General features: G+C 39.2%; 1 pseudogene; it reads left to right on the top strand.

Annotated features, from left to right (window-relative positions):
• The first annotated feature begins 888 nt into the window (after positions 1 to 888).
• Positions 889 to 1,715, top strand: LOC114217719 (eukaryotic translation initiation factor 2A pseudogene; annotated as a pseudogene).
• The last annotated feature ends 12,916 nt before the right edge of the window (positions 1,716 to 14,631 follow it).

The raw sequence follows: 14,631 nt of genomic DNA, 5'->3' as shown, positions 1-14,631 counted from the left end.
AATTCAGTTGTTTTAAAGAGTCTTTATTGCCGGAGACATGATTTTCTCATAGCCGAGGGGAAAGTTCAATTACTGTGCCCAACTAATCGTCCGTTTTAAATCATTTTTTCTGTAAAGATTGAGTGTATTGGATGGATTTGTCATACTCAGAATGAAACTGGTACAGATGAAATGCCTGTTAAGGGGCATTAACTTCACTATTTTCTCATTTGCTATAAAAGCCTAATAAGTACCAAGATTTGGGATAGACTAGGGCTTATTATCAGCCAAGTAAGGGAGGGAAGAGCTTCCTGATGGGTTTAAAAAAAAGTAGCTTTTGGTTTAGAGTATAGGGAAATTAAAAAAAAAAAAAGGTCTCTATCTTGTTTTCTAGGGTTAATGAGATATCTCTCTTTTGCTGTTATAACTCACTTGTTTTCTACATCCTACTGCCACAAATATTTTAATGGGTTTCTCTACATCAACTCCATTTTTCCAGTCATTACCACACATGTGCTAATCAAACAATTATCTTGTCATTCCTTTTATAAGACCTTCTGTAAAGACCCACAGAATACTTTCAGAATTATGGAGATCCAGTAATGTTCAGATCATAAACATTGTCTTATTGAATGTTTCATGGATAATTTGAGTAAAGAAACAAATGCCAAACTAGTAAATATTCTATGTAAATAAAGAGGGTATTTAAAAATTATTGTAATTTATTAAAAGCTGACATATGTTGTTTTTATGGTTTTTAGAGATTCTTGACAAAGGGAGCTTCTGAGCAATTTTAATTGATGTATTTCAACAGTTGTCCAGTATGAGTTCATAGCAACAAACGGAGGACATGCTGGAGCACAATAACCAAAACTGGCTTCTTGATGATGTAGCTCAAATTATGGTTTTATGCTTGCGAAATGTGATTCCGTGTTTGACTTTGGAACTGGTTGTCATAATGCAGACGTTGACAGTCCTCACGGACACATATAGTACTGGCTAAATTTGGAAAGCTGAAGAGACAAAAAAAGGTGGGATGTTACGAACTACAAACTTATTTCTGATTCTAAATATGTCCCTTGGTGCTCAGATGGCAAGTGGCTTTTAACAAGCTATGTGTCCTCCCGGGTTCCACGTTAACATCGGGTACAAGATTTGGCATTAACCTGGCTCTTCTTGCACAAGTATGTGCCATCAAATGCAGAAATATGACAGGTTCCTTGGCACCCATTTTTGGATGGACTGTTTCCAGCAAAAACAATGACTTACCAAGCAGTTCCAAGTGATGTACCCAGTGAAGAACATAAAGCTGCAATGGCTTACAGATGTCTGGTTTTAGGAAATAAACCAATCACCAATTCTAAATTGCTTGAGGAGGAACCACCACTGAACGTAAAATCACATCCAGGAAATGAAAAGCCTCTATTGAAAACAGCCCTTCAAAATTAAAGGAAACTTGAGGCTAAGAAAGCTGAAGAGCAGGGCCTGAGAAGTGGCAAGAGGCCTGATTAGCCCCGCTCCTGGCCCACAGAGCATACCATGAAAGACTGCCACTCAGCCACCTCTTGAGAGCCTGAGACAGACAAACAGATCAAGAACCTAAGCAAGAAGCTCCAAGCAATCGAACAACTGAGAGAAGCAGCAGCGCCTGGAAAACAGAAAAACACCATTTGAAGAAAATGCAGCAAGAGAGAGCCTTTCTCCAGGAGCTAGAAGACACAGATTTGGGGATTTAAAGATTCAGGGAAAGCAAGTTCTCAGAAATCAAGACAAACACATCTGTTAAATCCACTGGCATCTATGGACTACCCATGTGCCCATTCTTAATGTTCATCTATAACTTTAACCACTTATCCAAGATTTAAAAAGAAAAATAAGACAAGAAACCATAAAATATGTAAGAATACATCTAATGGGGGATGTCCAAGAACCTGCAGATTTTCCCCCCGTTTCAGAATCACCAATTTAGAAGTTGACCTACACGTACATGGTAAGTTTATTTTTGACAAAGATACCAAAGCAATTCAATGAGAAGTAGAAAGTCATTTCGCCAAGTGATGCCAGAACATTAGACATAGACCCTTTACTCATAAACACACTTTTAAAAACTTGGAAGAGATCACATATATTAATTAAAACTCTAATACTAAAATATCTGGAAGAATATGTAAAAGAGAATAAAAATTTTATGATTTTGGATAAACACACACAAACACAACACACACACACACCCCTGAATCTTATAAGAACAAATAATTAATAAAATGAACTTTATTAAAATTAAAACTATTTTTCTTCTAAGAATTAAGAAAATCACACAATCAAAATAAAAAGGGAATGAACAGCATGAGAAAATACTTTCAATACAAACACCAAATACAAGACTAGTTTCCAGATTATAGGAAGAATTCTTACAGTTCAGTAATAGGAAAACAAATGACTCAATAAAATGGACAAAATATTGAATAGTCCTTCACAAAATGAGATACAAAAGTCCCCCCAATACAAATGGCCAACAGACACATGAAAAAATGCTCAACATCATTCAGCATCAGGGAAATACAAATCAAAACCACATTGAGATACCACCTCACACCTGTCAGAATGGCTAAAATCAGTAACACAAGAAACATCAGGTGTTGGTGAGGATGTGGAGAAAGGGGAACCCTCCTACACTGTTGGTGGGAATACAAACTGGTACAGCCACCCTGGAGAACAGTATGGAGGTTCCTCAAAAAGTTAAAAATAGAGCTACCCTATGACGCAGCAATTGCACCATTGGGTATTTATCCAAAGGACACAAACATAACTGTTTGAAGGGGCACATGCACCCCAATGTTTATAACAGCAATGTCCACAAGAGCCAAACTTGTCCATTGACAGATGAACGGATAAAGAAGATGTGGTGTATATATACAGTGGAATATTACTCAGCCATCAAAAAGAATGGAAGCTTGACATTTGCAACAATGTGGATGGAACTAGAGGGTATTGTGCTAAGTGAAATAAGTCAGTCAGAGAAGGACAATTATCATATAACTCCACTCATATGTGGAATTTAAGAAACAAAACAGATGAAAATAGGGAAATGGAAGAAAAAATAAGATGTAAATAGAGAGGGAGGCAAACCATAAGAGACACTGACCTCTAGGGAACAAACTGAGGGTTGCTGGAGGGGAGGCAAGTAGGGGGAAGGGATAATTGGGTGATTAAGGAGGGTAAGTGATGTGATGAGCACTGGGTGTTATATGCAACTGACCAATCAGTAAATTCTATCCCTGAAACTAATAATACAGAATATGTTAACTAAATTGAATTTAAATAATTTTTTTAAAAATCCCCCCAATACACAAATTTCCCTCCAAAAAATACACAAAAGGATGCTCAACATCAACAGCAGGGAAATGCAAATTCAAACCACAACCAGATACCACCACCCACCTTCTAGAATGGCTAGAAGGACTGACCTAGGATGTAGAACCACTGGACTCTCATACACTGTGAGTGAGATTAGAAACAGTTTGACATCTTCTTAAACAAAGTAAACATACACTTATCATAAGAAGCAGCCCTTCCACTACTGGGTATTTACCCAAGACAGCAGTAAATGTATATAAAAAAATTTATTACATCAGTGTTCATAGCAGATTTATTTATAATAACCAAACACTGGAAGCATCCCAAATGTCCACCAATAGACTCAAACAAAATATAGCATATTTATTCAATTGAAAACCACTCAGTAATAATATGCAACAACTTTTTGATATATATAGCAACATGGAAGGATCTCAAAATAATCTTGCTAAATGGAAGAAGACACAGAACACCATCCCTGCTCTATGATTCCATTTTATGAGATTTCAGGAAATGCAATCTAATCCATAATGGTGGAGAATAGATCACTGATTGCTGGGACAGGGTTGGAGGGAGGGAAAGACGGCCTGAAGTAACTTTTGGGGGAGATGGAAGTAGTCAGTGTCTTGATTATGGTGATGGTTTCACAAAGCTCACATATGTCAAAATTCTTCAAACTGTGCAACTTAAATATGTGTAGTTTACTGTGAATTAATTATATCTCAACAGAATGGAAAAAATAAAGTTAAACTTGACATACAATTTAACCCACTGAGGCAAATTGTGGTTTTAGTCTCTAGCTTTATTTTTTAACAAAGCTCAGATCATGAAATAATCTCAAGAATAAGATTATTCCTGAATGTTATACATTCCTTGAGGTTACTTTTGGGATTCTTTCCCATCATGTAGTATCATTTAGGATTCTAATATAGTCAATTGCTGCTCATAGAGGTCATGTGGTTTCCCAAAATTCCTATCACAGTTTCTAAAATTAAAACATCTGGTTAAAAAAAATATCTTTTGGAATGTCGCTAGCAGGCTTTAAAAAAAATGTTAAAGGAGAAATATAAGAATACACACATTTTTCGGTTAAAAAATGCAGAGAGTAGTTGCTAAATGCAGAAATCTAAGTAGAAATTAGTTCATTGTCATCTGATATTTGGTATTGTTCTTCATTCCCACATTAAAAGCCTTTTCTAAGGGCTGAAGATTACACCTGAAAGATATTAGCTAAGTCAATTGATATTAAAATGAATGAAATAAAGACTATTTTTAAAGTATGGTAACATGTGCTGGACATGAATTAAAACATGAAAAATGAAAATAAATTCTCAGAGATTTTTTTTAACAGAATCTCAGGAGGCAATAGATGTACCAGTCCCACATTTCAAAACAAAAAGTCTTGACCATGATGAAAGCAAATGTCAAGTTCCATCTTACAGAAACTCTTCTGTAGGATAAATATGTTCATTGCATAAATTGGAGACAATTTGATAAGTATTCTGGAATTTGGTGGGAAAAACAAATCATACTAACATCTAGGGAACTTTACTAAGATGCAAATATTTATGCATAATACCCTCTGCAAGACACATCTGACATCTGCGATCTTGGAGCAGCACTAGGTTCTAGAAAAGATGATTGAGTTACCAACGTGGCAGGGGGATCAAAACCCATAATATGAATCACCAAATTTTCCAACAAGTACACACACACACACACACACACACACACACAGACACACCCTTCAATAACACTAAAACCTTGTTAAAATGAATGAGGATTCTTCTGAGGTGAAATTTTGAGGTAGATAAGATATAAGTACATCAGTTATCCACTGCAAAATGATGCTGCAGTAACAAACCACCTCAAAACCATAATAAGCTTTTTTTATTTTTTTATTGTTATGTTAATCACCGTACATTACATCATTAGGTTTGATGTGGTGTTCCATGATTTATTGTTTGTGCATAACACCCAGTGCTCCATGCAGAATGTGCCCTCCTTAATATCCATCACCAGGCTAACCCATCCCCCATGCTCCTCCCCTCTAGAACCCTCAGTTTGTTTTTCAGAGTCCATCGTCTCTCATATTTCTTCTCCCCCTCCGATTTACCCCCCTTCATTCTTCCCTTCCTGCTATCTTCTTTTTTTTTCCTTAACATATATTGCATTATTTGTTTCAGAAGTACAAATCTGTGATTCAACAGTCTTGCACAATTCACAGCGCTCACCATAGCACATACCCTCCCCAGTGTCTATCACCCAGCCACCCCATCCCTCCCACCCCTGACCACTCCAGCAACCCTCAGTTTGTTTCCTGAGATGAAGAATGCCTCATATCAGTGAGGTCATATGATACATGTCTTTCTCTGATTGACTTATTTCACTCAGCATAACACCCTCCAGTTCCATCCACGTCGTTGCAAATGGCAAGATCTCATTCCTTTTGATGGCTGCATAATATTCCATTGTGTATATATACCACTTCTTCTTTATCCATTCATCTGTTGATGGACATCTTGGCTCTTTCCACAGTTTGGCTGCTGTGGACATTGCTGCTATAAACATTGGGGTGCATGTACCCCTTCGGGTCCCTACATTTCTATCTTTGTGATAAATACCCAGTAGTGCAATTGCTGGATTGTATGGTAGCTCTATTTTCAACTGTTTGAGGAACCTCCATACTGTTTTCCAGAGTGGTTGCACCAGCTTGCATTCCCACCAACAGTGTAGGAGGGTTCCCCTTTCTCCGCAACCCCGCCAACATCTGTCGTTTCCTGACTTGTTCAATTTAGCCATTCTGACTGGTGTGAGGTGGTATGTCATTGAGGTTTTGATTTGGATTTCCCTGATGCCGAGCGATGTTGAGCATTTTTCATGTGTCTGTTGGCCATTTGGATGCCTTCTTTGGAAAAATGTCTGTTCGTGTATTCTGCCCATTTCTTGATTGGATTGTTCTTTGGGTGTTGAGTTTCATAAGTTCTTTATAGATTTTGGATACTAGCCCTTTATCTGATATGTCATTTGCAAATATTTTCTCCCATTCTGTCGGTTGTCTTTTGATTTTGTGGACTGTTTCTTTTGCTGTGCAAAAGCTTTTTATCTTGATGAAATCCCAATAGTTCATTTTTGCCCTGGCTTCCCTTGCTTTTGGCGATGTTTCTAGGAAGAAGTTGCTGAAGCTGAGGTCGAAGAGGTTGCTGCCTGTGTTCTCCTTTAGGATTTTGTTGGACTCCTGTCTCACATTAGGTCTTTCAACCATTTGGAGTCTATTTTTGTGTGTGGTGTAAGGAAATGGTCCAGTTTCATTCTTCTGCATATGGCTGTCCAATTTTCCCAACACCATTTGTTGAAGAGACTGTCTTTTTTCCATTGGACATTCTTTCCTGCTTTGTCAAAGATGAGTTGACCATAGAGTTGAGGGTCCATTTCTGGGCTCTCTGTTCTGTTCCATTGATCTATGTATCTGTTTTTGTGCCAGTACCACACTGTCTTGATGATGACAGCTTTGTAATAGAGCTGGAAGTCCAGAATTGTGATGCTGCCAGCTTCGCTTTTCTTTTTCAACATTCCTCTGGCTATTCGGGGTCTCTTCTGTTTCCATACAAATTTTGGGATTATTTGTTCCATTTCTTTGAAAAAAGTGGATGGTATATTGATGGGGATTGCACTGAATGTGTAGATTGCTCTAGGTAGCATTGACATCTTCACAATGTTTGTTCTTCCAATCCATGAGCATGGTGGTCTTTCCATTTCTTTGTGTCTTCCTCAATTTCTTTCCTGAGTATTTTATAGTTTTCTGAGTACAGATCCTTTGCCTCTTTGGTTAGATTTATTCCTAGGTATCTTATGATTTTGGGTGCAATTGTAAATGGGATCAACTCCTTGATTTGTCTCTCTTCTTCTATCTTGTTGTTGGTGTATAGGAATGCCACTGATTTCTGTGCATTTTTATATCCTGCCACTTTCCTGAATTCCTGTATGAGTTCTAGCAGTTTTGGGGTGGAGTCTTTTGGGTTTTCCACATAAAGGATCATATCATCTGCAAAGAGTGAGAGTTTGACTTCCTCTTGGCCGATTTGGATGCCTTTGATTTCTTTTTGTTGTCTGATTGCTGTGGCTAGGACTTCTAATACTATGTTGAATAGCAGTGGTGAGAGTGGACATCCCTGCCACGTTCCTGACCTTAGGGGAAAAGCTCTCAGCTTTTCCCCGTTGAGAATGATATTCGCTGTAGGTTTTTCATAGTTGGCTTTTATGATATTGAGGTATGTACCCTCTATCCCTATACTCTGAAGAGTTTTGATCAAGAAAGGATGCTGTACTTTGTCGAATGCTTTTTCTGCATCTATTGAGAGGATCATATGATTCTTGTTCTTTCTTTTGTTAATGTATTGTATCATGTTGATTGATTTGCGGATGTTGAACCAGCCTTAAAACCCAGGGATAAATCCCACTTGGTCATGGTGAATAATCCTTTTAATGTACTGTTGGATCCTATTGGCTAGTATTTTGGTGAGAATTTTTGCATCCATGTTCATCAAGGATATTGGTCTGTAATTCTCCTTTTTGATGGGGTCTTTGTCTGGTTTGGGGATCAAGGTAATGGTGGCCTCATAAAATGAGTTTGGAAGTTTTCCTTCCATTTCTATTTTTTGGAACAGTTTCAGGAGAATAGGTATTAATTCTTCTTGAAATGCTTGGTAGAATTCCCCTGGGAAGCCATCTGACCCTGGGCTTTTGTTTGTTGGAAGATATTTGATAACTGCTTCAATTTCCTTGGTGGTTATAGGTCTGTTCAAGTTTTCTATTTCTTCCTGGTTCAATTTTGGTAGTTGATACATCTCTAGGAATGCATCCAATTTTTCCAGGTTATCTAATTTGCTGGCTTAGAGTTGCGCATAATATGTTCTTATACTTGTTAGTATTTCTTTGGTGTTGGTTGTGATCTCTCCTCTTTCATTCATGATTTTGTTGATTTGGGTCATTTCTCTTTTCCTTTTGATAAGTCTGGCCAGGGGTTTATCCATTGTTAGTTCTTTCAAAGAAACATCTCCTAGTTTCGTTGATCTGTTCTATTGTTCTTTTGGTTTCTATTTCATTGATTTCTGCTCTGATCTTTACTATTTCTCTTCTCCCGCTGGGTTTAGGCTTTATTTGCTGTTTTCTCTCTAGCTCCTTTAGGTGTAGGGTTAGGTTGTGTATTTGAGACCTTTCTTGTTTCTTGAGAAAGGCTTTTATTGCTATATACTTTCCTCTCAGGACTGCCTTTGCTGCATCCCAAAGATTTTGAACAGTTCTGTTTTCATTTTCATTGGTTTCCATGAATTTTTTAAATTCTTCTTTAATTTCCTCATGATCCATTCATTCTTTAGTAGGATGCTCTTTAGCCTCCATGTATTTGAGTTCTTTCCGACTTTCCTCTTGTGATTGAGTTCTAGTTTCAAAGCATTGTGGTCTGAAAATATGCAGGGAATAATCCCAATCTTTTGGTACCGGTTGAGACCTGATTTGTGACCTAGGATGTGATCTATTCTGAAGAATGTTCCATGGGCACTAGAGAAGAATGTGTATTCCGTTGCTTTCGGATGGGATGTTCTGAATATGTCTATAAAGTCCATTTGGTCCAGTGTGTCACTTAAAGTCTTTATTTCCTTGTTGATCTTTTGCTTAGATGATCTGTCCATTTCAGTGAGGGCGGTGTTAAAGTCCCCCACTATTATTGTATTGTTGTCAATGTGTTTCTTTGCTTTTGTTATTAATTGCCTTATATAATTGGCTGCTCCCATGTTAGGGGCATAGATATTTACAATTGTTAGATCTTCTTGTTGGATAGACGCTTTAAGTAGGATAGAGTGTCCTTCCTCATCTCTTATTACAGTGTTTGTTTTCAAATCTAATTTGTCTGATATAAGGATTGCCACCCCAGCTTTCTTTTGGTGTCCATTAGCATGGTAAATGGTTTTCCACCCCTTCACTTTCAATGTGGGGGTGTCTTTGGGTCTAAAATGAGTCTCTCGCAGACAGCATATTGATGGGTCTTGTTTTTTAATCCAATCTGATAGCCTTTGTCTTTTGATTGGGGCAGTTAGCCCATTTACATTCAGGGTAACTATTGAAAGATAGGTTTTAGTGCCATTGTATTGCCTGTAAGGTGACTGTTATTATATATTGTCTGTGTTCCTTTCTGGTCTATGTTACTTTTGGCTCTCTCTTTGCTCAGAGGACCCCTTTCAATATTTCCTGTAGGGCTGGTTTCGTGTTTGCAAATTCCTTTAGTTTTTGTTTGTCCTGGAAGCTTTTGATCTCTCCTTCTATTTTCAATGACAGCCTAGCTGGATATAGTATTCTTGGCTGCATATTTTTCTCGTTTAGTGCTCGGAAGATATCATGCCAGTCCTTTCTGGCCTGCCAGGTCTCTGTGGATAGGTCTGTTGCCAATCTAAGGTTTCTACCATTATAGGTTACAGATCTCTTCTCCCGAGCTGCTATCAGGATTTTCTCTTTGTCTCTGAGACGCGTAAGTTTTACTATTAGATGTCGGGGTGTTGACCTATTTTTATTGATTTTGAGAGGGGTTCTCTGTGCCTCCTGGATTTTGATGCCTGTTCCCTTCCCCACATTAGGGAAGTTCTCCGCTATAATTTCCTCCAATATACCTTCTGCCTCTCTCTCTCTTTCTTCTTCCTCTGGGATCCCAATTATTCTAATGTTATTTCGTCTTATCGTATCACTTATCTCTCAAATTCTGCCCTCGTGATCCAGTAGTTGTTTGTTTCTCTTTTTCTCAGCTTCTTTATTTTCCATCATTTGGTCTTCTATATCACTGGTTCTTTCTTCTGCCTCATTTATCCTAGCAGTAGCGCCCCCATTTTTGATTGCACCTCATTTTTAGCCTTTTGATTTCGACTGGGTTAGATTTTAGTTCTTTTATTTCTCCAGAAAGGGTTACTCTAATAGCTCCATGCTTTTTTCAAACCCAGCTAATATCTTTAAAATCATGATTCTGAACTCTAGGTCCGATATCACACTAATGTCCTTATTGAGTAGGTCCCTGGCAGACGGTACTACCTCTTGTTCTCTTTGTTGAGGTGATTTTTTTCGTCTTGTCATTTTGTCCAGAGGAAAATAGATGAATGAGAGAACAAAATGCTAACAGGTTAACAACGCCCCCAGAAAATATACTCTAAACAAATCAGAAAAGACCTGAAACCAGGGGAAAGAAAGGGAAAGAAAGAAAAAAGAAAGAGAGAAAAAAAAAGAAAAAGATAAAAACAAACAAAAACAGAACAAAACAAAAAAAAACAGAATATGATCAAATATGTTCAGGCTGGTGTATAGATCAGTGCCACACACTAGATTTGGGGTGTATTTTGGTCTGTTAGAAGAAAGTGCCTCCTAAAATTTTAAAGAAAGAAAGACTTATATATATACAAAATAAGGGCTGATATGATGAAGGGATGGAATATGACTGTAAAGATGAAAATTATAAAAAATTTTAAAAAAGGAATTCATATCAAGGTGTTTGAAAAAATAAAGAAGAGGATTAAAAAAAAAGAAAAGAAAAAAAGAAAAAAAAGGGGGAGAGAATGTGATCAGGCAGGAAATTGGAACAAAGCCATACACTAGAGATTTAGGGTATACTTTGATCTGTTAGAAGAAACTGTATCTCAAAATTTTAAAGAGAGAACAACTTATATATATATGCCAAAAATAAGGGTAACTACTATGAAGGGATAGAATATGCCTCTAAAAATGAAAAATAGAAGTGTTTTTTTAAAAAAAAAGGATTGATAAGATGCTGATTGAAAAAGGGAAAAAGAAAAATTCAAAAAAAAACAGTTAAAAAAATTAACTTTGAAAGACAAATGAATCATGGTAAAAAAGCCATGAATTCTTTGTGCAATATTCCCCTAGCGCTGGAGTCCTCCCATTCTCATTGATCAGTAAACTTGGTCTTGGCTGGCTGTTCGTGCTGATCTTCTGGGGGAGGGGCCTGTTGCCGTGGTTCCCAAATGTCTTTGCCGGAGGCGGAATTGCCCGGCCCTTGTCGGTCTGGGGTAAGCAAGCTGCTGGGGTTTGCTCTCGGCAGGTTTTGTTCCCTGCAAGCTCATGGTACAGCTTTGGAGGACCAGGGTGAAAATGGTGGCCTCCCAATCTCCACCTGGGAGGAGCCGAGAACTCGGGGCCCCGCTCCTCAGTGCGCCCCCAGAGAAAAGCAGTCAGTCACTCCCGTCTCCCCAGTCTCTGGCCACACTCCGTGCTCACCCAGCCTGTGACCCAGCGTTTCTATCTCTGGCACCCAACCCTGTGTGGAGTCTCCAAAACCAGCAGATCCCTGTGGTGCGCTCCCGCGCCGCTCCTCCTGGGGGAGGAAGTGGAGTCTCCCTGGATCTGCTGCTCGTTGGGTCCCTGCTGGAGGAGCAGTGGCCCAACTGTCACCAATCACAGTTTATGGCAACCCCGGGCTGAGAGTCCACGCCTCGGCTCCATCTCTGCAGCCAGCTTCCCCACTCCGGTACCTGGGAGTTCTGCTGCACTCAGGCACCCCCGGTCTTTCTGTGACCCCGAGGGTCCTGAGACCACACTGTCCCAGCGAGGGTTCCACCCCCCGCTTAGCCACTGGAGCGATGTCCCTCCGCGGAGCCGACTTCTAAAAGTTCCGGTTTTGTGCTCCGCTGCTCTATCACTTGCCAAAAGCGGCCGACGGAGGCCCCCTCCGCCACCGTCTATCCTCCTGAATATCGCCTCGGATTTACTTCCCCGCACGTCCTACCTTCCAGAAAGTGGTCGTTTTTCTGTTCAGAGTTGTTGCTATTCTTTTCTTCGATCTCCTGTTGAGTTTGTAGGTGTTCAGAATGGTTTGATCCCTATCCAGCTGAATTCCTGAGACCGGATGAAATCCAGGTCTCCTACTCCTCCGCCATCTTGCTCAGCCCATAAGCTTTTATAGAAGTCATGGCTTTGTGGGTTTGCAATTTCGACTGCTCTCAGCTGAGCTGTTTTCTTAGTTGGCTCACCACATGTCCAGCTGTGGGCTGGCTCTGGGACAGGGCAGTGGGAGTATCTGGGCCCCATGTCCCTCATTCTCTCTCAAACTAGCTTGAGCATGTTCTTGTGGTCAGGGCAGACGTGCCACGGTGAGCAAGCTTCTTTGGCATGTACCTTTCCTCTGTTAGCATCACATTCTAACTTCCCATTGGCTAAAGCAAGTCACAGGACTGAGTCCAAGGTCACAGTTGGAGGCAACCTCACAGTTAGACAACAGAACCATAAGTGAGGGTCATCTTCTGGATGACCTATTTTGTTCCATCGATCTATTTGCCTATTTTTCCCATGCTGTCTTAATTATTGTTATACTTGGTAATCATGTGCCATGAGTTCTCTGACTTTTCTTCATTTTCAAAAATGTTTTAGCTTGTTTTTTGCATTTCCACATAATATCAAATCAGCTTGTCAATTTTTACAAAAATTCCTGCTAAGATTCTGGTTAGGGTTGCACTGAACTCATAGATAAATTTGGGGGAAATTAAAATCTTAAGGTTATTGAACCTTATAGTCAATGAACATGGTATATCTCTCCACTTACTTAGTCCTCCTTAGTTTCTTTCAGAAATGCTTTCTTGAATACATCTTGTATATCTTTTATTATTAAATTAATTTCTAAATACTTTGATTTTTGCTGGTATAATGAATGAATTTTTTTTATTTCTGAAACTCGTTGCTAACACATATACTTTGTTATTATATTGATTTTTTTCTTGTGATCTTGCTAAATTATTTTTTCTAATGGCTTTGTAATATTTTTCTTATCATATGTGAATGAAAATTGTATTTCACTCCCCCATTTTTTTTTAAGATTTTATTTATTTATTTGACAGAGAGAGACACACAGCAAGACAGGGAACACAAGCAGAGGGAGTGGGAGAGGGAGAAGCAGGCTTCCCTTCAGAGCAGGGAGCCCGATGCAGGGCTCGATCCCAGGACCCTGGGATCACGACGTGAGCCGAAGGCAGATGCCTAACGACTGAGCCACCCAGGCACCCCCTTCCCTCCCCCGTCTTATGATTCTTGTTTCTTTTGCTTGCTTTGTTGTAGTGACTAAGATTCCTAGTACAATGATGAACAGAAGTTCTGGGAGTAAAAAATCTTTGCCTTATCTCTGTTCTTCTATAGGAAGCATCCAGTTTGTCACCATTAGCTGTGATATAAGGTATGCATTTTTCCCAGATGCCCTTTACTACTTCAATTCTTATTAAGCAGAGAGCTTTTAACACTAATGAAAGTTGAATTATGTTAATGCATTTACTGAGATTTCATAGGATTTTTTTACTTTATTTTGTCAATGGAGAAAACTAACATTGGCTATTTTTTAATGTTAGACCAATCTTTCATTCTTGAGATAAACTCTACCAGTCACAGTATATAATCCTTTCCACATCCTGCGGTTTATATTTGTTAACGTTTTATTAAAAGTGTTGCTTCTATATATATGCATTGGACAGAGTTTAAGGTGGCCCCATTACCCCACACTATTCGTCTTTGTGAATCTGACCATCTTTGTGAATCCTTTGTGTCTCATCCCCTCACCTATAGGTGTGTCCTGTGATTTGCCGTTATAAGCAAGACAGTGCAGCAAAGGGGAAGGATCCCCTGATTACGTGTGTGTGATTGTGTTTCAAAGGATTATGGCTTCCATCTTGCTGGAGGACTCTTTGCCTTGAACACTTTTAAGAAACAAGCTGTAGGTTAGGGGCTGGCATATGGAGAGGGCTACATAAAAAAGACACTACAGCAGCCTCTGTCTTGTAGGCAACAAAACCAGAGGCCCTCACACTGATACTTGTGTGGAACAGAATGTGACCACCACCAAACTTGGACGCAGATCTCCCCCACCCCACTTCTGTCCAGCCTCAGATGAGGCCACAGCTCCAGCTGACACTTTGATCATAATCTCCCAAGACTCTGGAGCAGACAAGCCAGACACACCAAGAGAGGACCAGGATGAAAATGACTGGCAAGGCAGACATTTGTCTTTAATTCTGAGACCAACATATCAGTACACTGGGGCACCAAGTACCTCGTGTTCCCTTTCATTTTGAAAAAAAGAAGACAACACATCACTTTTAGTGGTTTTACAATTTTTCCTGCAGTTTTTTCAGGTACTTCTTTTTTTGTTAGTGAATTAGTAGCCTAAATTGATTTGATTTTTTGCCCTTTGCCTTCACTTCTGCCATGCTTACCTTTGGGATTTGTCTTTACTCATTGCTTGTATGTTTACTAATGCTGTGG

The sequence above is a fragment of the Eumetopias jubatus genome, unplaced genomic scaffold, assembly GCF_037043125.1.
Source record: "Eumetopias jubatus isolate StellerSeaLion01/CBP00866 unplaced genomic scaffold, mEumJub1_p1.0 scaffold_8, whole genome shotgun sequence".
Lineage (NCBI taxonomy): Eukaryota > Metazoa > Chordata > Mammalia > Carnivora > Otariidae > Eumetopias > Eumetopias jubatus.
This window is presented reverse-complemented; position numbering and strand designations above follow the sequence as displayed.